The following is a 27,924-nucleotide window of genomic DNA, read 5'->3' as shown; positions in this document are numbered from 1 at the left end:
GTGACACTAAAGAGAGAAGAAAACAGGGGAAAGAGAGAAAGACATGGCTAGAAAGACGAAAGAAAGGAAAAGAAAGAGAAGAAAGACAGAAAGAAAAAGAAACAAAGTAAATGAGAACTTCAATGAGAGAGACAGAAGTGAAGACAAAGAGCTGGAAAGGGGGAGCAAGAAACAAAGATTGAAAGGCAAGAAAGACAGAAAGAAAGTGCGAGAAAGAAAAATACGCAAAAAGGAAAGGCAACAAATAAATTGTCAAAAAACACAGAGATGACAGATAACAGAAGAAAAAACAGAACGAGGAAAAAGAAAAAAAGGTAAGGGGATACTGAAGCTTTGCCTTTAAGAGTTGAACGAAATAGCGATATCCTGCCGCTGATACGTACTTCAAACACTTAATGTATGAAATTTTTTCGAGCTTGCTATGCAGCAACTACGTGACGTTATTAAATTGGCGCACTAATGTGTGTTCACTTGGAGTGCGTGACTGGCTTTCAACCATGAAGTCAATATGATATTCACATGTTCTGATACCCGATGGGAGCACTTGTACCATGCATTATTAGTGCAATATTTCATGTTGTATTATGAATTATATATACAGAATGCGTGTGTTTGTAAAGCAAGCGTCTTATTTTCACTCTATTTCCAAGCAGAGTAAGGTATTTACAGTGCATCCACAAGGAGATATGTGGCTGTGTGGAGGAGAGAGAGAGAGAAACAACATTTATTTACTTATCCGGCGTGCGAGAAGTCACCGGCCATGCAGAGCGCGGGTAATCCTGATCTGAAGACTATGGCTAATAGAGTCCTATAATCCCAGGGCCTAGATCCTGAGGACATTGTGCTCCGGCTAGGCGTTGGATACTCGGGCTCCTCCGCTCCCGTTGACCGGGGCGTCGGCTCCCTTTTTCCTCTGCTTTGCCAGGGCCTCCTCAAGCCGCATTATGGCTTTCTTTGCGTCGTTCAGTCTTCGGAGCGTATTCATGCGCCCACCTTTTCGGGATACGTGTGGTGGAACAACTACTTGCCTCGTGAACGATGCGGTTGGACCCCAACACGTACCCAGAATTTTTCGTTAATTACATTATTTGAATCTCTTTATTGTTCGGTCCCATGCAGATAATTTTTCGCTCACAACCAAGGACGCTGACACGGGAATTTTTACTATATGAGCTTCTTAACACAATCGCGAAAGAGAAACAAACAATGCTACCCTGTTCTATGCTAGGTATCACTAGTGCAAAGGTACCTTTACTTTTTTACCTCCGATGATATAAAGCCGGCCGTAAAGGGTCCAGCTTGCTTTTATCATTATCATGAACTGGCATGTTTTACTGCATTTGCGCCAATCCTACCACCCACCTCTATGGCTAGGCTTATCATAACACTGCAGATGGGAAAGAGAACGGGTACAAAGAACTAGAAACAGAGAAAAAGAAAGGAACAGAGACACGGGAAGGAAATGTAATGAATTAGTTCCGATTTATTTTTACGACCTGGAATTCGCACCCACGTCATTCGATCCGAAAGCGAGCGCCCTAATCACGTGGTTATACAAACACGCTACCACAGAGTATAGCACAAACTCGTACAGTATATTTTAGCAAGGGGGCAAGAAATGTAAATGAACGGGAGCAGAGTTGTATTTGGGAGGAGGATAGACGCCTATGAAAATGGCAACGTTCTGTAAGTGTTCTGTATGGTTCCCCGAGGCGACACGAGGACGCAACCTGTATGTTTCCCAACTGTAACGATTTGGCCGCTGCTTTTATGTTGCCTCAAGGCGTCATCCTTTATGTTTCCCATCTGTGACCATCCTGTATGTCTCTCAAATGTTGCGATTTGGCCACCGCTTTTATGACACCTCAAAGTGGCCGTCCTCTATGTTTCCCATTTGTGACCGTTCTATATGTCTCCCAGCTGACGCGATTGGGCCGCCACTGTTATGTCGCCTCTAGGTTCCCGTCCTGGATGTGTCCTGCAAGTAGCCACCTTTTATGCAGAGCAGAAATTAAGGCCCATTGCACTGTCTGCATGTTGCGGGATAATACGGCTGCTGTAATTCAAATGTACATGGACATGTATACGAAACTCAGTAAAATTGTTAATTTATGATTGTTTACACTACAGTTTAGAGCATTTACAGACAGTATTCAAACAGGTAATATACATTTGTTGGTGACTGAAGAAAGATAAGATTAACAGATCTGCCTTAACATAATAAAGCTTCAGCACATCGTCAACATTTTAAAGGTTTAAAATTTTCGGCATTTTTTTAGGTAATAGATATACTACATTCATTTCTGAAAAACACACTCTTCACAACAGTAACTTCTGATCACAAGGCAAATTTCAAGGCATTCAAAACACTGTTGTCTACTTTGATAGGCTCTGCACACCCAAATTAGCCATTTCATGTACGATATGCAAAGTGTATCACAGGGACTTGTACGGCTTTACAGAGTAATAACAAATGTATATATGCAGCCTTACAGACTATAAAAGAAGGAACAATCATAACTTCACAACTAACTCACAATACATGCGACGGTCATTAAATATTGCGAAAGATTAGGAATATAATAAACAAAATCAGCACACACTACCCAGAGCTGCTGAAGAACGCGTGCATGCTAAAATTGTTACATATTGCAGTAACTTAGTAATGTGGCAAACACATCAGAGCACTAGCGGATATGCCTGGTTGGCACAGACCGCTCTACTTAACCTGCATCATAGGAATCATGACTACAGCTCACAACCAGTATACTGTTCCCGTGACCCTCGACTGTATAACTGAAGGCCGCAAAATCAAACCCTGGCTGTGGCCGCAATTTCGATCAAAGAAGAAATGGTTGAGACCTGTCTGCTTAGACATGGGTGTTTTTTTAGAAAAACCCAGGTGGTCAAAACTTCTGAAGCCCTTCACTACGGCGTTCCTGATAATTAAAGACCGGAACTTTAGACAAAATGCCTATTTTTTCTGGAGTTCATTTCGAGCCTCTTTCACATATAAACAAGAACTAGAGGATCGGAAATATTTTAATCAAATATGTATTGTGCCTGTAAGTGCATATTTCAAGCTTCGTGCCTATATGAGCTTTCCAGTGCCTAAAAATTCTTTTTCATGTTCGTTGCGTAAACGTTTTGCTTAAATGAGCTCACCATATGAAGGAAAACAAGAAGCACTTGATGTGGCTATATTAACGACAACACATGCATAGAGCGTTAGTTTTTTTTCCCTCGATGTTTTTAACTACTGGTAAAGTGCGATTATGGTTCGACGTAGGGTCAACGCACACATGCACTGTGTTGATGATACACTGTATATTGGTGAAAACAGATCATACGTTGATGCACTGCCTCAGCCAACGTGTATCTAGACTCGGCCAATGTGCTCCGACGCATGTGACGTTTGCCAAGGCTCCGATAATATCACACTTTAAACGCGCTTTACCTGAGTTGGGCTTGTACCCCAGTGAGGAAAAGCGAGGCTAGCTTCTAGAGTGCTAGCAGACCCCCCTAAAAGATTTCCGTCGCTTGGTTTAAGAGTAGTGCAGCACGTCTGCTTGGGCGTGGCTAGAGTGTACTGTAGCGAAGCGAGGAGAGGCTAACGCTAGTGTATGCACTGTTCCTTCAAAATGCCAGTCGCGAGGTACGAGAGTAGTGCAGCTCAGCAGCGTACCTAGAACGTACACTAATCAGCCGAACCTAAGCTACTCTAGTGCTGCCGACTTCAGCCTATACATAGGTTTTGTTGGGATTTATGTTTTTCATAACAGCAGCTGTCGAACTCTGCCGAGCAATCTGGAATAAAGAGAAGCCGTAAAATGACCTTCTCAGACAAAGGACCAGTGGATCACAGCGCTACTTCGTCGATCGAGAAACGGTCTACATGAGAAGCCGGGGAGAAGAAATGGGAAAAGTCAACAATATTTTATAGTTTGATGTCCACTCTGATGCACCCATAGGCATAAAACTTCCAAAATTAGTTATGCAACTGTCAATTTATTGAAACAACTGCTGAATCTGCGCGAATAACGTGTATTTTGTGGACATTTCATGGGCACACAGATTCATGTTATTGTTATATCGACATCTGTGAACTCGCATGCACATACTACACAGAATGCAGTCATATGTGAAAGCTTCACTGATACAAGTGACTTTCAACTTTATTGGCTACACTGCCTACTAATCCACAATTTGAACTTGTTGAGTAACATCAAGCAATAAAGGTATGCACTAAGTGGTGGAAGTATGCACCAGGGACAGCGTGGTCACTATCGAGTTTTAAAGCTTAAAGGGAAAGCTTTAAAATATCCCCCCCCCCCCAGCTTTCACCCAAGCTGCTCTCAGCTTGGGTGAAACCTCAGCTTTCACGCAAATCTGTTCAAATGATTGTGCTTTTTGCAATTTCTTTTCATGGAAAATGTACATTTAGCTTTTCTAAAACACGGAATGGAGCTTCTGTGCTTGTTATAAGTAGAATATTTGTCCTCAGCACGCTACTGAATCAGTGCCTCTATATTCCTAAATGATACTTTTTAACGGCTATTTATGCTTAAATGGCAGTTTTTAGAGCCTAAATCCTAAATCATTGTTTTTCGGGCCTCTAAAGTTGCGGTCTCTACTGATAATGATATCGTGGTTTTCACACAAACTTAGCAAATATTGTTCTAATTACACTTCACAAAAAATAAACCAAGCAGATATTACTAAGTAGTTAGAAAAATTCACCATTCCCCCCCCCCCTCTATCCATGGACTCAAGTTACAATATTCCAGAATTACCTCTATCAGTTATCATTAACAATGTTCCGTTAACATTAACAAGGCATCAATGAAAACATGACATGCAAGTCTGGAGCACAGCTCACTCAGTAGATCTTGAAAAAACTATATATGCAATAAAGAGCTTAGTAAGTAGCACTGACACATTCTGAAATGTGCTTTGTAGTTGAACTGAAATTCAGCTCCAAGAGCAGAAAAAACACTTTCCTGATAAGTTGAGTCCAGGCGGACACAAAGAAAAAAATAATGCTTTCAGTTGCCCCATCAACTAAGAATATTGAAATTTTAGTAGCTGAAAGAAGCGGGTATGTCTGCAATGGAAAGTTGAAGGCAGGCGTGTTTCTACGCAGTCCCACTTGGAAAAACTCTTTGAGCGTGTTTGATATCCCATTCCAAATTATAGTTTTGCTTTTCATGATTACACATGCAAGGCAGTGAGGATCAGCGATATATTACTCCCTGGTGGGACAAGCAGCCAGTTTTTGCTTTTGCCAGCCAAAAGTAAAAGGGCAGCCATTATTTTAATGTTCACCCGTGCCTTTCACTCATGGTCAGAATAAATGCATCAATAACATAAGGGAGTCTGTCCTAGTTCTCACTGTCCTGCATACATAATGATGCAAGCCGCAACTAAACTTTGCAGCAGGATATCTGAGCACAAGCATGCTAGAATTGTTACAAGTGAAGTTATATAGAAATGTGATTCGCTGAAATATTTAACACATACGTGGCCGCCTGCGGCGGTCACCAATAGATTCATTAGTTAATCTTATTCAACGGCACCGCTGATAATGATAATTATCATCTTCCGTTGCGTCCCCCTGGATACAATGCTGTCTGCAAAGAAGGCTTTTACACACATAACTTACAGCGCTGACTTCTTTTTTTTTAGGAATAACAAAAGGGTTAATTTTGAACATCCTGAACATGCGTGTTCCTTGAATATAGCTACCAGGTGGTTCTGTGATGTTCCCTTTTCACAGAAAACAGAAACCATGTACAGCTGCTGTACACCAGCAGCCAAGTTTTCCACGAGCCAGCATTGATGACAGGCTAATCCGGACGTCTTCCACACTCTTCGTACGACGAGCATGCATAGGCTGCGATGGGAAAAAAACGATTTTGTAAAATGTGTCGGTTAGTAAAGCTTTATTTGGCAGTTCTTTAGGAACAATGTATCTTTAAAAAGCAGGATGTACAAAACCGGACATGTCACAAGGAAAGCTTCCTCATTGTTTTTGAGGAACATAGCCGCAACTTTAAAAAAGAATACGTAATTTCCACATTACAGGTATGTCATAAATATGCTTGAATAGTGCTCCTGCATAGTGTGTATACATGCCAATTTAATGATATGACAGCACATACATGACGGTATGCAATTTTATCAAGTATCCATAGCAGGTAACATACAAAATTAAATTCTGAATTTTATTTTGAACACAGCTAATGTAGCTTTCTTCCGGCGGCTTACAATGTGACAATTATACCTACATTATCAGAAATGGGTTTCCCTAAATAACAATTGTTTGCTGCTAAATAATGGCCATTAGTTTCAATATTTCTGGTTGGCTAAATAGGCAGTACCTCTCACATACTTCTTATCAGAGGCTGTGTTATGAATGTATGAAAAAAAAGTGGGAATGCTAAGACATACCATCTTAACAAAGCATGCAAGCTTCTGTAAAAATCTCCAGTAACCAGAACCTTGGAAACTATTGACCGGGAATTAGCAATACACAATAAACATTATATGAGACTGATTTCCGACATATATTTGCTTCAATGCAAAGAGCTTAAATACATTCAGTCTATATTCATGATTCTCAGATAAATACAATGTCCAATTTACATTTCAACAGTAACACGTGCATCCTTTGCGCATGCATATTGTGATGTGTAACATTATCACATGTTTTGAGTGATAAATAAAATTTTTGTTTCTGAAAACACCAAACTTCCCTTCTACAAATGTAGCGCATGCCTAGAGAATTTACTTAAGCTTGTCATCTGATGTGAAAGCAATTAAAGCAACACACTGGCCATGAATAAAAGCAAATAAAAGCACGACGTTTTGGCCTCTGTTCACGAGCCCTGCTCACAGGTGACAAACATGCTTTTATTTGTGGTCAGTGTGTGGTTTTTAATTTTTTTTTTCATGTCTGTTACTGACCAGATGAATTTAAGCTTGTCATCTATTAGACAACTTCATTGTGGGTGGTGGTCTAAACTGTTCTTGTTGTTTGTACATGTAAAAGTGTTTAGCAAAGTTTGAACACAAAGGTCGGGCGAGGCGCACACAATATTTAATAAACCAAAAGAAAAGAACGGAATCGAAGCATTGTGAAAACAAGCTGAATAAAATCAAATGTGCTCAATCGTATGGACTAATGATTGAATTAGGACTCGCACAGCTAAGATACAGTGATTTGGCCACAATTAGCCATCAAATATTTGCTCGAATGTACAGTTCAATTTAAACAAACGCCTCAGAATTCATGAGTTCTGGCCGAATCGGGCAACTTACGTTGCGAGTGTATGCTGTAAGCTTGGATTTGACTAAACGGGCTGCATGACTACCTAAACGTAAGTGCAAGCTTTGCGAGACCTACCTAAGACGAAGCACACGAACACAACTCGAGTAGCACGGTAGTTCAAAGATGCGTGCCGGCACGGATGCATACACCTGTATACGTTGAGCTACCCGCCAGAATTCGTGATAGCAATTAAAAAAGGACGTACAGCATATGAAACTGTCTTTGACAGGTTCACTTCTATAGCACACAATATAAATAGGCGTGCAAAAAAAACAGATCCAAGCACACGCACCCTAGACGTGATCAACGCTTAGAGCTAACAAACGCCGTCTTAGCCCAAGAATTATTTAACCAAAATAGTAGTCCATTGTGCCCAAGCCCCTTTCCAACACCACGGCCAACAGGGGTGGGCACCGCCATTAACTATGCGCAAATCTGCCGCCGAATTTCCGCTGTGCACACATAAACACTGAACCATGCTTCAATCAAAAGAAAAAGCTCGCCCGTGCTTCACTTCGCATAAATTTGCTTTCATCCTGACGACAAGATACACACAAACAGGTTCGTTACGTTAACAAACTTCCCTTATCGTCCACTTGTTACGAAAAACGTAGCACTAACAAAGCGCTGACAGCAGGAATGTGGTACATACCTGTCGACTGCTTCACAATACGACGCCACACGTCCTCGCTTAAGTATAGCTCATCTTTGCAATAAGCAGCACCAGCAGAACACAAAAAACAAACACGGAGCGCAAGCACGCCTCAAAACACGGCAAAAATCCATGCAAAACCAACCCCTGCGAAGGAAGACGTTGCACATGATGGAAACCTCGCGAAACGTGTCCGTCATGAAGTCAGCGAGGATGCACATAAGTGTCGGGCCGCCCACTACCAAGGCCGTGATCAGAAGGGCCCCCAGCACGAACACAGCCATGGCGGACAGCGCAATCAGCAGAGGCAACTACCTGAACCAACACAAGAGTGCCACGACCCAGAGCACCTTGAGCATCCAGCGTTGCAACACCGTACTGGGCTAGTGGAGCCTCTGGAACCAGTCTCGCCGGGTAAATTGGACGGTGGCACGCACGCCGCGTCTGCGTGCCTCCGTTCGGTGACGGCGCGCCTGCGCATCAAGTAAAGTATTTGGCTGTTTTTAGGTACGTAATATCTGCATAAACGGAGAGGAAACGACAAATTAGAGGGTGTGAATTACGCAAGTTAATTATGAAGAGCCACGGCTGCCGATATAAGCTAAAAAACGCACATAAAGAAGGGCGGGTGGCTACCTCATCTTCAAGTTCCCGTACCAATCACCGCGAGGTTGTCTATGTATGGCTGCCCTTAGGATGTACGTAGTTTCTAATTGCTGCTAAAATTGAAGCAAACTGTCCTCTGAAAGGGTGAGAAACTTCACGTCTCAAATCTCACAAAAATTCATTCAACCATAGCACCAGCATACGAGAAGTACATTTAAACCTCGTGACGTCACGTATGGAGATGTCATCGTGAAATTTAAAAGGAACTTTGAGCTTGATTTTCATCTTTACTAATGTACATATGACGGTGAAATAACGACATAAGAGCTTTCAAAGTACTGTTTATCGACCAAACCAATTCATACTTTAGCTTTAGTGTAATATAAATCTATCTCTTGAACGTGAAAGCTTTAAGCATACAGAGTTTCTTATATGAAGTGGATAAGAAATCAGCGACACTACAGTCGCTGTGAAGTTAGCCTACTTTGATCACTTTCTTTTCCGAACTCGTAATTTCTTATCCCCGATCGCAAAAAAAGAAAAAAAAAATAAGACGTGCCTGATTCATCAGTCATAAAATACCTGAAATACTGTGAAAGCTCTCTCTCAGAATGTGCCCGATATCTATGTTTAGACTGGCGAAGTGCAAGTATTTAATTTTGTTTCTACGCTGTGGTTGATTCTACGCTGCGGTTTGTTGACAAGCGGTCATTTTTGACCGTGACAGTGACGTCCAAGACGTTAATGCTAGATTCGGAAATTTCGTGCGTGAGTTTATATGACGGGTGGCACTTGTTAAAACCCTCTATGAAGCGGAAAAGACTTCCCTCATCGTGGTTTCATATCATAAAAATATTGTCTAAGTATCTTCTGTAGTAGAAAGGTTTCAAGGTGCGTCCCTCAATGAATGGGATTTCAAGTGAAGCCGTAAAGGTGCTCGCAAAGTTTGGCGCCATTTTGGTGCCCATTGCTGTGCCATTAACCTGAAGGAAGTGTTTGCCATTGAGCTCAAAATGGTTATAATTTAGTACAAGTTCAGGTGTAACCAGTAGCTCGCCGCTTACACCAGTTGATGAGTCAGATTTTACATATTCAGAAACCATAGCCGTTATTCCGTCATGGTGGGGTATGTTGGTGTACAGTGAGCAGACGTCCATGGTCACTAGAAAACTACCGCCTGTCATGTTGAGACGAAGTTTCGCAGATGAAGTGGTTGTGTCCTTTAGGTAATAGGGAAAATTTGGGGGGAAGTCTTTTATTGAGTAATTAATTATTTCTGATATATTTTCTGTTCATGTGCTGTTACTGGATACCATCGGACGTCTGCCTTGTGTATTTTGGGGAGCCAATAGAATCGACTGGGAACAGGATGGGCCAGTAACGTTGCTTTTAACAATTTGCCGGTAATTTTCTTGTCCCGGTGGAGATTATTTAGTGTTACTTTTATCTCCCTTTCAAATTCGGAAGTCGGGTCCGTCGGAAGTTTTTTGTAGAATTTCGTATCTGATAGTTGTCATTCCCCTTCTTTTAAGTAGTCCAACGTGTTTAGAATTACTATGCAGCCCCCTAACAGCCGGTTTGGTGGTAATTTCAGTATTTTTTCGTAATTCATCGAGTGCCCTTCGTTCTGACTTTGATAGGTTGTTTCGACATGGCCGAGTGTTTTCATACGCTCTGGTGATATCTTTTTGAACTGCTGATAAATACATATCGAGGTTTTTTTCCCTCTGCTCACCTGAACACCATGATTTGTCACCACCAATCAATCTATTCTCGTCCGTACAGTCCTTCCGATCATGAAAGTATTCATGGAGGCGGAGATTACGTGCAAAGTTATCAAGGTCTCTGTACAGTTCAAATTGATTGCATTTACTGGATGATGGACAAAAAGTTGAACCTCTCGACAAAAGTTGTAGCTGAGCGGGTGTAAGCGTTGTGTTGGACAGATTGAGGACATTTTTCTCATAAGTGTTTGGCTGCTCTCGGCTATCACGTGGCACGGGAGTATCAGCGTCATATTCGAGAGTAAGGTTGTTTTGATTAGGATTACACTGTAGTTTCGAGTTCCCATTTCCTCTTCACAGTTAGGTTGTGGTACGGGTGGTCCCTGGGACTCTTGAAGGGTCCCATTCCTATTTTCCTGATGTAGAGCAGTGGAGCTTCTGCAATATTGATAGAATTTTCTATCTTTTAATATTGAAAGTTCGCCCCTCTTTTTTTAGTTCTTATCTTTCCAGTTCTCTTGCCTCATGCTCTCCGAGATTAGATACTAATTTCTGCATGGCTTCCGCGACACTGTTTTCGGTGGCCTTACGCTCACTATGGTCCGCGATGACCCGAGTCAGTTGCAAGGACGCTTCTAGTAATATTTTTTCCACTTCCCCTTTTCTGCTTCACTTAATGTAGACATTGAGGGGAGTCAGGCTAGGCGGAGGCCTCTAGGTGCAATTTGGTGAGATAGATATTTGCTTAGTTGTTCCGCATGTTTTTCGCATTGCAGCCTATTTTGAATGATTTTCCTAATTGATAGAAATGACTGGTACCATGCGCGTTTAAACTGCCCGTACCTTTTGTTTCCCCGTGTCAATTGGAAGCCGCCGCCTTAGTCTTTGCCGCGTTCGTCCTCCTGGTGTTCTAAGGCCTCACTAGTGGGAGTGGCGACGTCGTCACTGCTGGGGGCCTGGATGGCTCTGTGTGTTCCTCGGCTCCCTGTTGTTGAGTGGGCTTATCCCTGACGCTGTTCACGAGGAATATTTTATTTTCAAATTTAGAACATTAGTAGCCGGTATCAACGAGGACCCCGGACGACTCTCCTGCCTCCGAGAAGTAAGCCAGAAGGAAATTCGTGACAAAGATTCATAGCGGGAGACTAAGCTTGTTTTTTCTGACTGATTCGTACGTGTACACTGTCCTTTTTTTTCTTTTTCTTTTTTTCTTTTTTTCTTATGTGTTTTTTTCTAACGTGTACATACAAGCTCTTTACGCTCACCTACCCCTTGACGGCCATTGAGGGGAAACTGGCGAAGATCAAAGGTAAAGAGCCGACAGACCAATTAAGGGAAATTCTTTCCTTACGCACGCCGTCGCGGACCCCTCCCGCCACCGCGGCGACAATCTTGGGTGGCCCGACACACGTTGAAAACTGGCCAGCACATGATGAGAACCGGATGTGGACTTACAGCAGCATTTGAATGTGCACAGGGCGGTCTCGTGCTCAGCGTTCACCGTGTGTTGTTTTTTTGTTTCTTTAGTTCTCTTTCACTCTCGCAAACATCTGTCAAGGCGAGAGGGAGGCGGCAGCAACGAAGTTTGAACGTCTATGTTAGTATAACTCATCCTCTGACGAAAGGAGGACCCCTCCCGAAACTGTTGGGAAATCAATATATTTACCCTTGATGACAACGCTCCCGTTGTGCCATATATATATATATATATATATATATATATATATATATATATATATATATATATATATATATATATATATATATATATATATATATAAGGAAAAAGTGTATATCTAAGGGCTCGTTCTTCTGTGTTTTTACACAATAATAATGATATCTAACAGACAATAATGCCAAGGAAAGTATAGGGGAAGTTATTAGACCAAATTGCATTGTATATATGAAGAAAAGTGGGTGAAAAGATAACTAGCCGTGGGCAGGATTTGAACCTGTGACCTTCGAATGACGCGTTCGATGCTCTACCATTGAGCTACCATAACGGCTATCCCCCCAGCCACTTTACAGGGTTTATATGTGAATTAAACGTGGGAATGTCAGTCAGCGCCACCAGTAGCCATGGCGGCGAGTGTAGCACACTCTTTTTGAGCCTGTTTGGCGTCACGTACCACAAGAACTTGTTACGAGTGGGCAGCTGACCAATAGTCCATCGTATACAACCTAAAGGCACTAAGTGTGCCAGTACGAGACCCTCGTGAATGAATAAGGAAAGAAGTGTGTAATTAAGGGCCCGTTTTTGTGTTTTTACACAAGAATAATGAGATCCAACAGACAATAATCTAACAGACCAAATCTAAAATATAACAGACAAAATAACAGACAAGATCTAATAGACAAAAGCGCTCGGTTGCACACTTGGGCGGCCACTGGCGCTTTTCACGACTACATTGTTCTCCTCATGTTAGCTCGAGGGCAGTCGAAAAACGATGCTGAAATGAGTGAATAAGCATCTACCATATTCACAAAGCGTGAAAGACGCACTGATAAGTGCTCAAGTGCCAAATGACATGCGAAAAGCAGACTTGAACAAATATGGAGTGTCTACCAAATGGCTGCATTTAGTATATGGAACTCTTTTTTATCTTTGATGTTTCTAATTATAGAGTGATCTACTGATAAAAATTGAAGTTGCTGCATCGCCTGTTTACGTGCACAAGGCCCAAACTTGGGTACATGGAGGCAGGAAGAAATAAGGCACTTGAAAGAACTGGACAGTGCGCATGTGCTTTCTCCTATAATATCATGTAACCGTGTGCTTTTTCGCAGATAATGAATATGGTTCAACAACTTTTAAAACATGAAAAACCTAACCCACATTGGCTGTTTTCAAATCTATTGCAATGTTTCTTGGCGTTTTTTAAATAAAAAAGTTTGATCACTAATATGCAATTAGTTGGTCAAACTTTATTGACAACGATTATATGAGGAGATGTTTAGGGGTTCTGAAATATGTATTTTTCCACAAAAAACACTACAGTTATGTATACTTATGTACTGTATACTTTCTCATTTTGAATAAAGTTCTTCATGCTCTTTATTTGTCTGACTTATTCGTTTATTTGCTTTGCATCCAGACAAGTGTTCGATCCTAAGCTCCTGCACGGACTGTTCGGATTCATCGACTCCGAAAAATTTCGACTATTTCTCACAGAAATTACTATATGCACGCAGGATTTATAGACATATATTGATTAGAAAGTTTTTTCACCACTGAGCTAAAAAGCATGGTCAGCCGATACGCCTGCCTTTCTTTGAAGATGCTTCTGTTTTCTAGGTGAATGAAAGGAAAATGAAGTTTTCTGAATGGAAGGGATATGAGCCCATAACACTGCTTGTCTCTTGTGAGGATCTTTCCTAATGAAAGAGTTATTGTACGAGACATGCAGAAGTTCTATAAAGTTAATTCTATGCAGTGGTATGCTGTTGTTGTCATAATAGGTGGATTTCAATGTTTACAGTATAACCTTTCTGTTTAGAAGTTTTTGAAATACCTTTAGAGACAATAACACGCTATACCTCTAATAAAAGTTACTATTTTAGAGGTTGCTAGTTACCTTTTGCTTTAAAGGTTTCTCTGTTATTTGGAAAAATACCGTGGCCTATACGATAGAAGTTTCCATTATATAAGGTAATGCATAATCTTTAAATTACACAGATACATGCCTTGAAAATGTATGCCTCTACTAGACGTTACGCGGTTCATTGTGTAGCGTCGCAACCACTTGGATAACTACGCACGCGAGCAAAGCACAGCATTAGTACACCATTGCATTAGCACAGCAAGTTGGTGGGAAAGGAAAATGATGGTAAGAAGGTAAGATGTGATAGTAAGGAGAGATATAAGCAGCGGGAGAGAAAACATAGCTAGAAAGAAATTTTAGAGATAAAGAAAGGGAAGAGGTACAGAAAAAAAAAACTAAGTGAGAGAGCTTTGATGAGAGAGACGGGAATGGAGACAAAGAGGTAGAAAAAGGGAGCAAGAAATAAAGATAGAAAGGCAAGAAAGAGCGATAGAAAGTGCGAGAAAGGAAATACGCAAAAAAGAGAAGGCAGCAAATAATGGTAAAAAACAAAGAGATAACAAAGATAACACAAAAAAGAACAAAACAAGGAAGGAAGAAAAACAATTAGGGGATACTGAAGCTTCGCCTTAAAGAGTTGAACAAAATAGCGATATCCTGCCGCTGGTGCGTACTTCAAAACCTTAATGTATGAAATCTTTTAGAGCTTGCATTGCACCCACTACGTGGCCTCAAGGAAATAGGCACAGTAGTGTGTGTCAATTTCGCAGTGGGTGACTGGCTTTATACCGTGAAGTAAATATGAAATTCACATGCTCTGATACCTGATGGCAGCGCTTGTACTACGCATTATTAGTTGCAATATTTCATGTTGTAATATAAAGCATATATACGGAATGCATGTGTTTGTAGAGCAGGAGCGTTATTTTCACTGTATTTACAAGCAGAGTAAGTTAGTTTCAGTGTATTCAGAAGCAGGTGCGTGGCTGTGTGGTAGAACACCTACTTTGATCACAATTTGAACCCAGAAATTTTCGTTATTTACTTTATTTGCATCTCTCTATTGCGCAGATAATTTTTCTCTCACAACTAACGACGCCGACAACGGAATTTTTACTATACGAGGTCCTTAACATATCGCGAAAGAAAACAAAGAATGTCACCCTGTTTCATGGTTGGTACCGCTACTACAAAGATACCTTTTCTTTTTTGCCTCCGAAGAGGTGAAAGCTGGCCGTAAGAGGTCGACCCTGCCTTTACCACCATCATAAACTCACATGTACCACAGCATTGGCGCCAATCCTACAACCCACCGCTACTGCGCGGCCTTTCATAACACTGCAGATGGGTAAAAGAACGGGTGCAGAGAACTAGAAAGAGAGAAATAGAAAGAAACTTGGACACCTGAAGGAAATGTAATGAATTCGTTACGATTTTTTTTTCACGCCGTGGAATTCGCACCCACGTCTCGTCGATTCGAAAGCGAGCGTCCTAATCACGTGGCTATACAAACATGCTACCGCTAAGTATAGCACAACCTTGTACTGTATACGTAGCAAGGGGGCTAGAAATGGAAATGAATGGGACGAGAGTTGTATTTAAAAAGACGATGGAGAGCAAAGCGCAGCACAGGAAGAATGATGTAGAGGAAAACAGACCGTGTGAAAAGCAGAAGGAAATAGAGAGAAAAAGAAACCTCAACAAAACTAAGAAAAATGGAGAAAATAAAAATCTAGAAAGAAAGATAAAGCAAGCCACGCACTACGTGTCTTAGATTGAAGTAAAAATTAACAAACGGCGGACACATGAGGCGCAACCCCGCTGTGTAGTAGGTAACCTAGCTGCACCAGATCGAGACCACAGGGTCACAGGACGTCCAAAAAGGGTGTGGTACCGAGAAGGAAGCTGCGCATCATGAAACTCGCCATGAAGTATAATCGCTGGCAGGTCGTACTTTGCTATGTCAAGCTTTCTGCGACTTAGTAAGCAATTGCATTCTAGAGTGAAAGCTGGTATGATATTGTCATGGGGTCGTGACGTGGCCGAAGACAGGAGACTTCGTGTTGGGATTTAACTGTTTATTTGGGCGAACCTGTGTCCGGTAAACGGAAAGTCCAATTACAGCAGCAGTCTCGCACAGATAGCAGTCTCGGACTGATAGCGGCGAACGGAGCGTCGGCCTTCGATCAACAACTGACAAGCGGCGAAGCGCGTCGGCATTTATACTCTTGCCGTCGAATGTTCTAGCGTTATCGCTGGCAGTGGCGTAGGTTCCAGAACAATCTGTACCGTTCGCACAGTAGGCGTGATCTTATAGAAATGATCTACTACAGTCCGAAACCTTCTCGAAAACTGCAAAGGCGGTTTGCGCTGAGAATCGTGGGGTGTTTTGGCACGATAACAAAAACTTAGGAAATGGAACGTGGCAATATCACAACTCGGGTCACGCGCGGCGCCATATAATTGTCCGCAGCCACCACCGCTGGTGTCCTTAAGCACTTTGCACAAAATAAGAAAAAGAAACTGGTACTAAGTAGACAGTGGTGCTTGAACCCCCGTCCGTGGCGTATCAGCTCAGTATTCTACCACTGAGCTATGCTGGTGCTTCAGACTTATTCGAAAACTTGCTTGATGTCGGGAAAGGTATCGAGGTAATGGGAGTAATAAAGTGTTTAGAACAGCAAAATAACAACCAGCTGTCACACAATGTGAATATCAGAACAAGTGGGTCGTCGAATGCTCCAACCACTTATAAAAGCTTGTTCTTGATCACCTATTAACTTTGGCGCATACCCACTTCAGGCGTAATTCCTTAGCGTCGTCAGCCACTGCATGAACGATTTGCACGAAATTCTTTGCAAGCGTTTAGCGGATACGCCGCTTCTCAGAAGAATAACGAAGGATAGCATATCGAATGCCGGCCTACTGTATGTATCATTCTTCTATGATCGTCGCCTGATGCCCTTCTATACAGATCTACGATATCGTACCCTACGCAATTTTCTATTGCTCATAAACACACACTCGCTAAGTTTCCCCCCTTTTTGCATCCATGAAAAAATGAACTGTAAATGCTGATGCATTTCTTGCAATCGCTTTTCGACAGAGGCCGAAATCCCAGAGGCCCATGGGCTTAGTATTTGGAGTACGTTGAAGATCCCCTGGTCATCAAAATTTCTGGAGCTCTCGACTGCTACGTCTCTCAATCATAGTGTGGTTTTGGGACGTAAAACTCTAATGGTTGCTATATATAACAAAGACGAGAACACGTATCTGCATGGCACTCGGAAACATGAAAAGCAAAGTTTTGTTGCACAAGCAACAAGCAAGGCACACACAATTGGAAACCTCCAACAAATTGTTTCTAGTGAACGAAACCCCTCTCCTTTCAAAGCACACGCACACACACCCAAAAACAAGACTTCTACAATAAAAGCCAATAAAAAACACACAAAACTCATCGGGTGACGGAAAGACAAGTCTTAGAATGCTGCAGTGTAAAAAAAAAAACTCAACGAAAACTCGCGCAGACTCCGAATCAGACTGGCGAGTTTGCTGGGTCTTGGTTTAGTTTGTTTTTCACGAGGATGGGTAGCTACATGGGATACACTTGAGTTGGTTTGACAAGGTATACTCAAATATGTCATATGTGCATTGTAAGCTCTCAACTTGCTGATGGGCTGATATTCACGAGATAAACAGAAGACAGAACACCTTGGTGAACCACGCTGCCCGTTTTATTCGCTTATTTGAGACGTGTCATGGCATCAAATTTGTTGTATAGCCATTAGGTAAAGAAGATGTGTATGGTTAGTCTACAAATACGCGGAACACTTGCACCTGTTCACCTGAGAGTTGAAACAAGATGCAACATACACTTTCCACATCACGTGCGCCTTGGACGGCATGCCTTGTGCTCCTAGTAGAGGCCGAAAACTGCCGCTTTGCCCGACGGCCACCTGCACACTAGAAAGCTTGGCAGCAAAGTCGGCAAAACCTGAAGCGTGAGACTCCGGTCACAGGTTTAGGTCCCTCCAGGCCATGTCGAACAGATGCTCACGGGCAGGATTCTGGAGAAACTCCTTGCACATCATGAAAACCTTGCGCAATGTGTCCGTCATGAAGTCAGTGATGGTGGATAAGAGTGTCGGGCCACCCACCACCAAGGCCACGATCAGAAGGGCCCCAAAAACTAACAGGGTGACGGCGCACAGCGCCATCACCAGGCGCAAACTCATGAACCAACAGACGAGCGCCACGACCCGGAGCACGCTGAGCATACAGCGTTCGAACAACGGACTGAGCAAATGAATCCACCAGAAGCAGTCTCGCTGAGGAACTTTGTGAGTGGCACGCATGGCGCGTCTGCGTGCCTCCGCTCGGCGACGGCGTGCCTGCGCATCAAGTAACGTAATTGGATATTTTTAGGTACCTAACATCTGCATAAAGGAAGAGCGAACGACAAATTAGCAAGTGTGAATTATGCAAGTTAATTGGGATTGAGCCACGGCAGCCGAAATAATCTTCATAAAACGCGCGAAAAAAAAGTGCGGGTGGCTACGTCACCTTCAAGTTCCCGCACAAATCACCGTGAGGTTGTATATCTATGGCTGCCCTGTAGGGTCTACGTAGTTTTTAATTGCTAAAGATGAAGTAAACTGTCTTTTGGAGGGGCGAGAAACTTGACGTACCAAATTTCAGGAAAACTCATTCAGCCATCGCCACCTGCATACGAGAAGTGCATTTAAACCCGTGACGTCACGTGCGGAGATATCATCATGATATATAAAAGAAAATTTGAGCTTGATTTTCATCTTTACAAATGCACACATGACGGTGAAATAACGACATGAGAGCTTATAAAGTGCTGTTTATCACTGTAATCTAATTCATATTTCAGGTAATTAGAGTTCATAAATGCTATCTCGTGAACGTGAAAGCTTTAAGCATACGGAGTTTCTTATACGATGTGGATCAGCCATCAGCTCGACTACAGTTGCTGTGAAGTAAACCTGCATTAATCACTTCATTTTCAGAACTCGTCATTTCTCATCCCCGATTGATAAAAAAGAAAAAAATGGGATGTGCCCGCTTCACCAGCCATAATATATCTGAAAAAAAAAATGAAAGCTCTGTCTCTAAATGAGCGCGATATGTATATTTAGACTGGCAAAGTGCCAATCTGGAATTTCGATTCTACGCTGCAGTTGATATCTGCTGATAGGCTGAAATTTGTTCGATCACACCAGCATCGACAGATCACACCAGCATCGAACGCAAAACTATGAGAAAACAAAAAAAAACGAAAAAACAAACATCAGGTTGTTATGTGTACGCTAAACGATAATTGATTTGTTTTCCTCTCTCCTTCTGTAATGACTGCGGTTTTCGAGAGTGTTTGCACTCATTACCTACACTCATAAAAATGTCATTATTTTGGTAATCTATTCAATAACACAAGAATAAAACAGCAAGTGACGCGTCATAAACAAAGAATTAAGAACGAACAAGTGAATGAATAAAAGAAAGAAAAAAAATAAAGATTTTCACCGTGCGTACAGCAAGCTGACAAAAAGCGTGAGCTAAATTTTTTTGACATGGCATTTCATTCAGATCCCTCGAGCGAACACGATATTGTTACTATCATTCATTATGTATCTACACTCGCAAAAACTAAGACAGTTTTGTCCCAATGCGAGGAGCTGATACGACATGACACACCGCGCGAAACGATTGCTATTGCCCTACAGGAACACTGTGTCGTAAAAGAGGTGCTGCACAACGCTCGCATCTTACGGGACGTCGTCCACGACTTCCCGCCACGATAGCGCACTAGATGAGACTGACAAAAAAAACAAGAACTGTCAGTGTTTGCCAGTTCTATAAATAGCTCAGTGTTTAATGTCTCCCCTCTCGTCTAATTTAGGCTCCACAGTGTGGTAGGCGCTGAGCTGTTAAGGAGAAAAATTATCTTCGCGAACGCAGTGCTCATCAGGCAGTGCGTGGTCCAACCGCATGCAGTGAACCAGCTCTGCACCACCCTGGCTGTGCAGGGGAGGTTTGATTGAGCGTGGAATATAGAAGAGGTCATACAGCACAACTTAACACTAAGAATGACAGCAGCAAGGCGAGTTTCATTGTACCTCGAATGAGGATGCCATAGTGTCACCTGCTTTTGTCTCATAAATTTCTAAACACGAGCACTACATGAATCTCTGCGTCGTATCTCCCAGATAACGTGGGCCCAACTCTTTTCGAAGTTATCGTACGACATATGAATGGGAACCAACTACGTTTTGCTAGCAGGAGACCTGTGCTAACTTTCCATTGACTATTTGGAGCAAACTAACTAAATGGTTAGGTACATGCACTATTTTGCCCTCTCACCTGAAATATCTTTTTCGCATTGCATTGTTAAAAACAACGCTGCCACAGCACTGCCCCGAAACAACGCGGTACAGCTACAGCAGTGCTGCAGCTGCAACACTGCCGTTTTATTTGCAGTGGAACTAGGCTAAAGCTTGTTACATTTCGCTCACTGTCAATAACCACAGCTCACTAGACTTCCGTAAGCGCTCGAAAGAGTAACATGGTTTCGCGGGCATTTTTTTCATTAACGCATAGCTCTCTCTGCATTTCATCATTTCTACGTGGTGAAACGCGATATCGGAACAAAGAATTGAAATACGATTAACTTTTAACCCGTATGGAAGTTTTCGTAAATGTGACACCGTGTCCTGACGCATCGAGCAAATATTTATCTCATCAATTTTCTGACGAGCTCTATAGCGGGTGACATACGAATGAGCCGATGGAAAGATAGAGCCATTTCTGAAATTAAAATGTTTGAAGAATCCTTCAAAATGAGAGTTATCAGGCATCAAAGAGGCTCTCGGATCGGTTCTTAAGACTGAACCCCGTATTCTAGAGCGACCCTTCGCTCTATGCTTCGCCTTCACTTGAAAAAGCCGATGGGAGTGCCGTCTCAAGGCAGGTGAAGCCACTGGATAGTAGCAATGATCTGCTGTGATTGTCGAGTAGTGCAGCGTCATTTTCAACCGAGCAGCGGCGCAGTGCTTAACTCTGTCAAGTGAAGCTAGCTTGAAAGTCGAGTCGAGTCGAGGAGCGTTTGGGATTGCGGGGTCAACAACAAAAAAAAAGCTGCTCTTAATAGACCGACTCTAACGTAAGCATAGGAAAACGCATAAAAACACGGCGCGTATACCAATATGTGCCGAGTGAACAATGAGAACGACTGCCAGAAAACGCAGCCTTGTTACCTCAGTATACTGGCAGCCGCAGTGAGCATGGCATTAGAAGTAATTGGAGGGTGGTCTGATACTACGGACAAGAATCGAGGCTGCTCTGAAAACGTGTTCAACGAAATGCCTCACGTTATGCCTTCGGCGAGCCATCCCGATGTCGTTGGTGTCAGTGGGCGATCGTTGATTTAGCTCAGGGAGGATCCAAGGAACGCACTGGTCAGATGGAACGACAAAGAGCTGTGGTCTGCGTCGTCAGCGTTCGACACGTCCTTTCCCGAGACAATGGCACGTGCACTAGACACTCGTCTTCTTCATTATTGCCTGCAGCTTCCAACGTGTGCGCACGCGGTGTTTTTTTCCTTTTTTTGGCAAATATGATACAGGAACATATTTAGCGAGAAAGACGATGAAATTGGATGTCATCAAGACACTGAGAATCTACATCGACATCGACCGCCCCACCCCATAGAGTTCAAAGCACTGTCGGGTAGCCGACGTGGCGGGTGCTGTAGAGGGTGCCATGCGTCATGCGCTCTATATATGGGGTGGTCGAATAAAGCTGGGGAGATTCGTTCGGTCCACCGGTCTCCGAGTCACCGATGTAGACGCGCCTAGCTTTTGTTGGGGTACCTGGACTCCAACAGCCACCGAGATTCGACTTCAGTGACCGAAGTTCATAGTAAACGTAGATTTAGCAGTCCGAGGACTATGCCTACGGAACAAGAATGCACCGAGCTACCGACGAGGTTCGGGACGAACACTTCTATATTGCATGGGTGTCCACGCTCGTCACGTGCTAATGTCTCTCAACTTGACGGCTGAAGAAGCTCCTTCGTACACCGTCGTGAAAGACAAGTTCACTTCATATTTCGTTCACCCAATTAACGAAGTTCACGAGAGTTACCGTTTTCACAACAGGACGCAGCAAGCAGATGAAAGCGTTATTGCTTTTTACGTCGCGTTGAGAGACATGAACAAAAGATGGAGCTACGGCTCTGCGTGCATTAGGGATGGGCTCATTCGAGACTGATTTATCGTTGGCTTGTTGGACAGCAGATTATCGCAATCACTCTGCCGCACTTCCGAGTTTACGCTGGACAAATCGCTCCTGCATGCACGGCTACACAAAGACGCCGAAAAAGAAAAAAAAACTGGAACGCGAAAACCAGTCATCTGCTCCGGTAACTATGGATGAAGTGAAGTAGCAACCAGCGCAAAGAAAGTCGAGACTGATATTCTTCGTCAACGCGACGCATGGTTCGTGTCTACTCTGCAGACGAGAGGCACATACAAGAGAATTTCGCCCTGCCAAGAAAGTGGTTTGCAATATCTGCTTGGCTAAGCAGTTTGTTTAGCCAAGCAGCGTTCGTTTAGCAGACAGTCGCATGCCATTGAGATGTATGCTGTCAAGACCAGTCGTGAAGCCAACGCCCAGGTCGTTTAGATTAACGTGATTGGCGTCCCACTCAAGTTTAAGGGTGACTATGGAGCGGACGTTACCGTCGTTCCGAGCACTGTTTCTGGTGTACCGTCTCGCCTCGACAAACCGGAAATTCATCACACAGGTCCAGAATATTATCTGTTGAATGTGTCAAGCCACTCAAACGTTGGAGTGCAAGAGCCGCACTTGCGTACAATCAGTGTATGTCATGCCTTTGCAGTCTACGCCTTCACTAGGCTAACTTGCTATTCTAGCATTGGGAGTCGCGAAATTCGTCGACGCCACAAAGCGACCTGAAAAGTCAGCTGACTCTGCAAGCGACGCTACCCGAAGCCAGGATATCTTCGATGGGCTTGCACCGTTGGAGAGCAGTGTACTATTCGTCTCAAGCCAAATGACAAGGCATTTGCTTTCAGTGCACCTCGAATAACTCCGATTCCTTCGTACGACCAAGTGAAGCAAGAGCATAAAGGGGTAATCAGGCGCATTAGAAAGCTGACGCTGTGGCATGCAGGTCTTGTCACTGCACCGAAAGCTTCAGGTGGCATCCGAATATGTGTGCACTTGACAAAGCTCAACAAGGAAGTCCTCCGTGAAAGACACGTGCTTCCAAAGAATAAATGCGTCCTCGGGCAACTTGGCGACGCAAAGGTAATCTCAACACTGAACGCTAGAGCAGGATTTCACCAATTGCGATTATCCCAAGAATGCCAAAAATACACGACATTTATCACATCTTCGGACACTACTGCTATTGTCGTCTACCTTTCGGCCTAACATCTGCACCGTAGTATTTTCAGCGAGAAATGACTCGCATTCTAGAGGGGCAACAGAACATCGTCAAAATGGTAGACGACATTGTGGTTTATGGAAAAAAACCGCGAAGAGCACATCAAACGACTTGTGCTTCTGAATCGTCTGAGGAGAGCCGGAGTTAAACTGGACAAGTCAAAATGTTGCTTTGGTCATGACAGATTAGAGTTTCTGGGTGTGGTCATTGATGCCAACGGTATCTCGCCGAGCCCCAATAAACTCGAAGCCCTACGCAACTTAGAGCCACCCAAGAACGTTGCTGGTGTTAGACGCTTCCTCGCTATGGCTAATCATATTGGTCGCTTCCTGCCCGATCTTTTGCAGGCAACTGCCCTTATCCACGCCTTGCTAGGTGAGCAGAATGCATGGGAATGGGGACCGCTGCAAGAGATCGCTTTTAATCGGATCAAGGCGATGCTAGCGTCGGACCTCACCGTTGCGAAGTATGATCCCGGTCGCAATACCATTGTCCAATGTGACGCAAGTTTATTTGCATTGGGAACGGTTCTTCTGCAGCATCAACCATCAGCGGAGTGACGGGCGGTAGTGTTTGCATCACTGTCGCTAACTGACTTGGAGAAACGCTATAACCAAACAGAGAAAGAGGCGTTGGTGGTATCATGGGCAGGGCACCGTTTTGACCAGTACGTGCGGGCCCTCAAATTCACAGTGGAAACAGTTAAGCAGCCGCAGGTGACCTTACTTGGAAACGCTGACCTGGATACGATGCCTCCACGAATTTAAAGGTTCCGAATCAAAGTCATGCGCTACCAATTCAACGTGGTCTACGTTCCGGACAAAGACCTAGCCACTGCCGATACTCCTTCAAGGGCTCCGTACGACAAGCCATATATTAGTTCGGTGGATGTGGCAGAGGAGTTCATAGATTCGCAAGTTGCAGCTTTCACTGACATGAAGCTCGTTACTATAGAGGATGTCCGCAGGCGCCAAGAACTAGACAGGAATGCTTCCAGCTCGTTAAGTGTTGCACTCGGCGCTTGGGTCGTCGAGGCAGGCTTCCAGATTAGATTAGAAAGTAATAGAACCTTCGAGGAGGTCTCTCTTTGTGCAACGGTGTTCTGCTTTAGGGTACCCGCTCTTTCATCCCGGCTTCACAGCAAACGAATACACTCGAAATTATCCATAAAAGACACCAAGGTATGAACCGATGCCGATTGAGAGCACAAGACTCTGTATGGTGGCGCGGATTAACGCTGCAAATACGGGAAAAAGTCAGTCGCTGTAGGCTGCTCGCAACCACAAATGCATAATGCAGTGAGCCATTGATTGTGACGGAACCTCGAACGCAACCATGACAAGAAGTCGGAATGGACTTATCCTCTGACAGGAACACAACTACCTTTTAGTTGTAGATTATCGTTCTCGCTATTCTGAAATCACATACATGCAAAGCACGACCTCTGAGGCAGTCATCTATGCAGTCAAGAGCATTTTCGCGCGTTTCGGCATCCCCGGAGTTGCACAAAGCGATAATGAACTACAGTTCGCTTCATGTGCATACGCTACGTTTGCGAAGAACTGTGGCTTCCAACACATCACGTCAAGTCCAAACTAACCGCAGAATAACACTGAAAATGAGAGAATGGTGCACACGGTTAAAGAATTGTTTGAGAAAGCAGAAGATTCTTTTTTTTGGCACTTCGGTCTTACACATACACTGCAGGCGGTACAGGGTTTAGCCCAGAGCAGCTCCTCATGCGTCGCAGCCTGCGAACCAGACTTCATGAGCCAGCGGATCGCCTCGCCAACACTGGCCTGAGCCCGAAGTTGTTAAGTGCCAATACGAGCAGATAAGAAGACGAGAGAGGAAAGACTTCGATCGTCGTCGTGCCAAGACTGTCCTTCCTCCGCTGGAGCCGGGAGACACGTTGCGGGTTTGAGACGTGAATGAAACGGCGTGCGTTCTCCGCCCAGCCTCCAAGCCTCGCTCGTACGTCATGGAAACGCCTCAGGCGGTGCTTGTGTGTAATAAAATGTACCTAGTGCCCTATTCGGATCCAATGGCGAGCCACGTCCACAAGCCAGCTTCCGGAGAAAACAATGAAAGATGTGAAAAGCAAGCTACTGTTACAGACGCTACGGGAACAGCGACACTGCAAGTTTCCCATGAAGGCGGAGTTAGAGTCACCAGGTTCGGTCACCGAATTAAGACTCTGATAAGACTTGACTTGTGATGCGACGTGTTTTTGTTGTCTTCTTATCTCGGGGAAAAGATGTGGAGGGAATCATGCGCTATATATATTGGGTGGTCTATCAGGTTTTATAGGGAGATTCGTTCGGTCAACCGGTCTCCGTGCCACTGATGTAGACGTGCCTAGTGTCAGTTTGCATGTTGCATTGTACATGGCGGCGCTTCGCACCGAAGCTGGTGGGTGGGTGTATGGGTATTAACATCATTTTTCTTCACGGGGACTAATGCCGCCAAGCATGCTATTTTTATCTACTCTTCCGCTTTCATAACTGGCGTTTAAGATGCACGACTTCATCCCGCTTGAAATAAATATATTGCCCTGAAAGCATTTTTTAACATGAAAGGTAGCTTTTTCATGCCAGAGTAGACCAAAACTTTTATGACCAATTTCTATCACCGAAATACGTCACCAAAATAAAGACGCCGAGACAGCAAAGAAAAAAAAATGGTCTGGTGCGGCAATCGAACCCACGATCCATCGATCGGCAGGGGTTTAAACCAGTACACGTCACCGCCAAAGCCATGAACAAGGTGTTGGGTGTTGCGTGTCTCGGCTCGCTCTTACGTCTATGCAGAGCTGATAGACGAAGCGGACAAGGTGACGGTAAGTTGACGCAACATTTACGTACGGTATTAACAGTGGCGTTCCATATCCGGTGCTCGGGCCGAGAGCCTATATTAATACAAGCAACTCGCATCGAGGTACGATGGTGAGCCGAGATTTCTATGGTTCGCACTGCTTCGTTCTTTCATAGGCCCTGGGGAACCCTCGCATCAACCACTAGTTCGAAGCCTCAAATCAGGAACCACCACTGGTCGCTGGCTGCAATCGGACCTGTGGATGTCGGGCGCCCTCTGTGCGTTGCGTAGGATGAACCGCAAGAAATACCGTTGATTGCATCAGCCTGGCTCACTCGCTGGTTTTGACGCATCAGCCAGACTTGCGCACTGCACTGGCCCGGCCGGGACATCTGAAGCGTTTTCCGGTGGTCCCAGGCCGGGCCCGGGGTCGCAATCGTGGGCCTTGGTCGAGCCCGGGCTTGAAGCTATTGAATTGAAGCTATGAGCCGGGGCCGGGCCTGGCCTTCAGGCGTTGGGAGCAATAAAGATTTTGGTTTTTTTATTTATGGTTGACACATACGGTACAATTTGTAACTAAAAAAAGATATTTGTTGCTCGCGTCCTTCGTTGCACCTCCAAAGATGTAGGCCGAATTGAATGTGGCTATCCTTCTGGTCAAATCGTAAGCCATAAATTATCTTCAAAGCGTCATAATAATTTTCGGTTGGGCAGTGAGGAAATTAAGGGGATATCACTTGTCACAGACATCACAAGCTCGCAACTGTCTTGACGAGGTGCGCACCTAAAGCATTTTAAGGTGCAGGCGCGTGTAATTTGCGGCATCCGGAAAATGAAGGCCCTACCTCCTTGCAACGACCACTGCGAGATTTGATAACTCCTCATGCGTGAGCAGAAATAAGAGGCACGCGTGGGAAGAAGCGCGTAAGAATAAGATAGTAAAGACGGCCTCCGTTGCTAGGCGACACCCGGCTAGGTGGAGCATGCGCAGAGCAGTGCCCACCCATAAGGAACCTCATACAAGGAACTGTTGCATGTGTAGCATGGGACCCGTGTCGCCATCTATTGAAAAAGAAAGATAAAAAAAGAGAGAGCTTTGGGTGTTGTGTTGTAGCTCGGCAGAGTGCACTGATGCTGCTATTGTGTTGATTAATGACGTTCTATAGCTTGCAATTTGTCTCCTCTACACGTGGCGCTATGAATGCAGCTGTAAGCAAGGTTTGGAATCAATTCCTGCAAGTTGTCGACGTGCACACCTTATCACTAATAGGACATGTGAAGTGCAAAAGCTGCAAAGTTTTGTTCGCATATTATGGTGGAAAAACAGGAACGTGGCATCTGAGGAGGAGGAATAAATGAGGAAGGACAGGGAGGTTAGCCAGGCATCTGAACCGCCACAAGTGCAAGGGTTCTGGTGACACCACTGCCATTTCTTTGTACTTCACTGAGAAGAAACCCAAGGTTTCATCTACCGTTAGGGGAATCTGACGACTGCGTGCGTGAAGTGGTGCGCTAAAGATATGCGGCCATTTGACGTTGTTTGCGATGATGGATTCCTAAATGCTGCCGATCAAATAATTGCTATAGATGCTAAATACGGGAGGATATCCGCGAGGGCCGTGATTTCGCATCCTACGACGGTGTCTCACAGAGTGTCTGAAGTTGGAAACTAACCCTGATAAGTTATGATGCCTGAGATTCAGTCAGCGATGAAAGAAGGTTGCTGGTCGATGAAATTTCACATGTGGATCAACGACCAC

Source organism: Rhipicephalus microplus, chromosome X, assembly GCF_043290135.1.
Source record: "Rhipicephalus microplus isolate Deutch F79 chromosome X, USDA_Rmic, whole genome shotgun sequence".
In the NCBI taxonomy this organism is placed as follows: domain Eukaryota; kingdom Metazoa; phylum Arthropoda; class Arachnida; order Ixodida; family Ixodidae; genus Rhipicephalus; species Rhipicephalus microplus.
Note: the sequence above shows the minus strand (reverse complement) of the source record.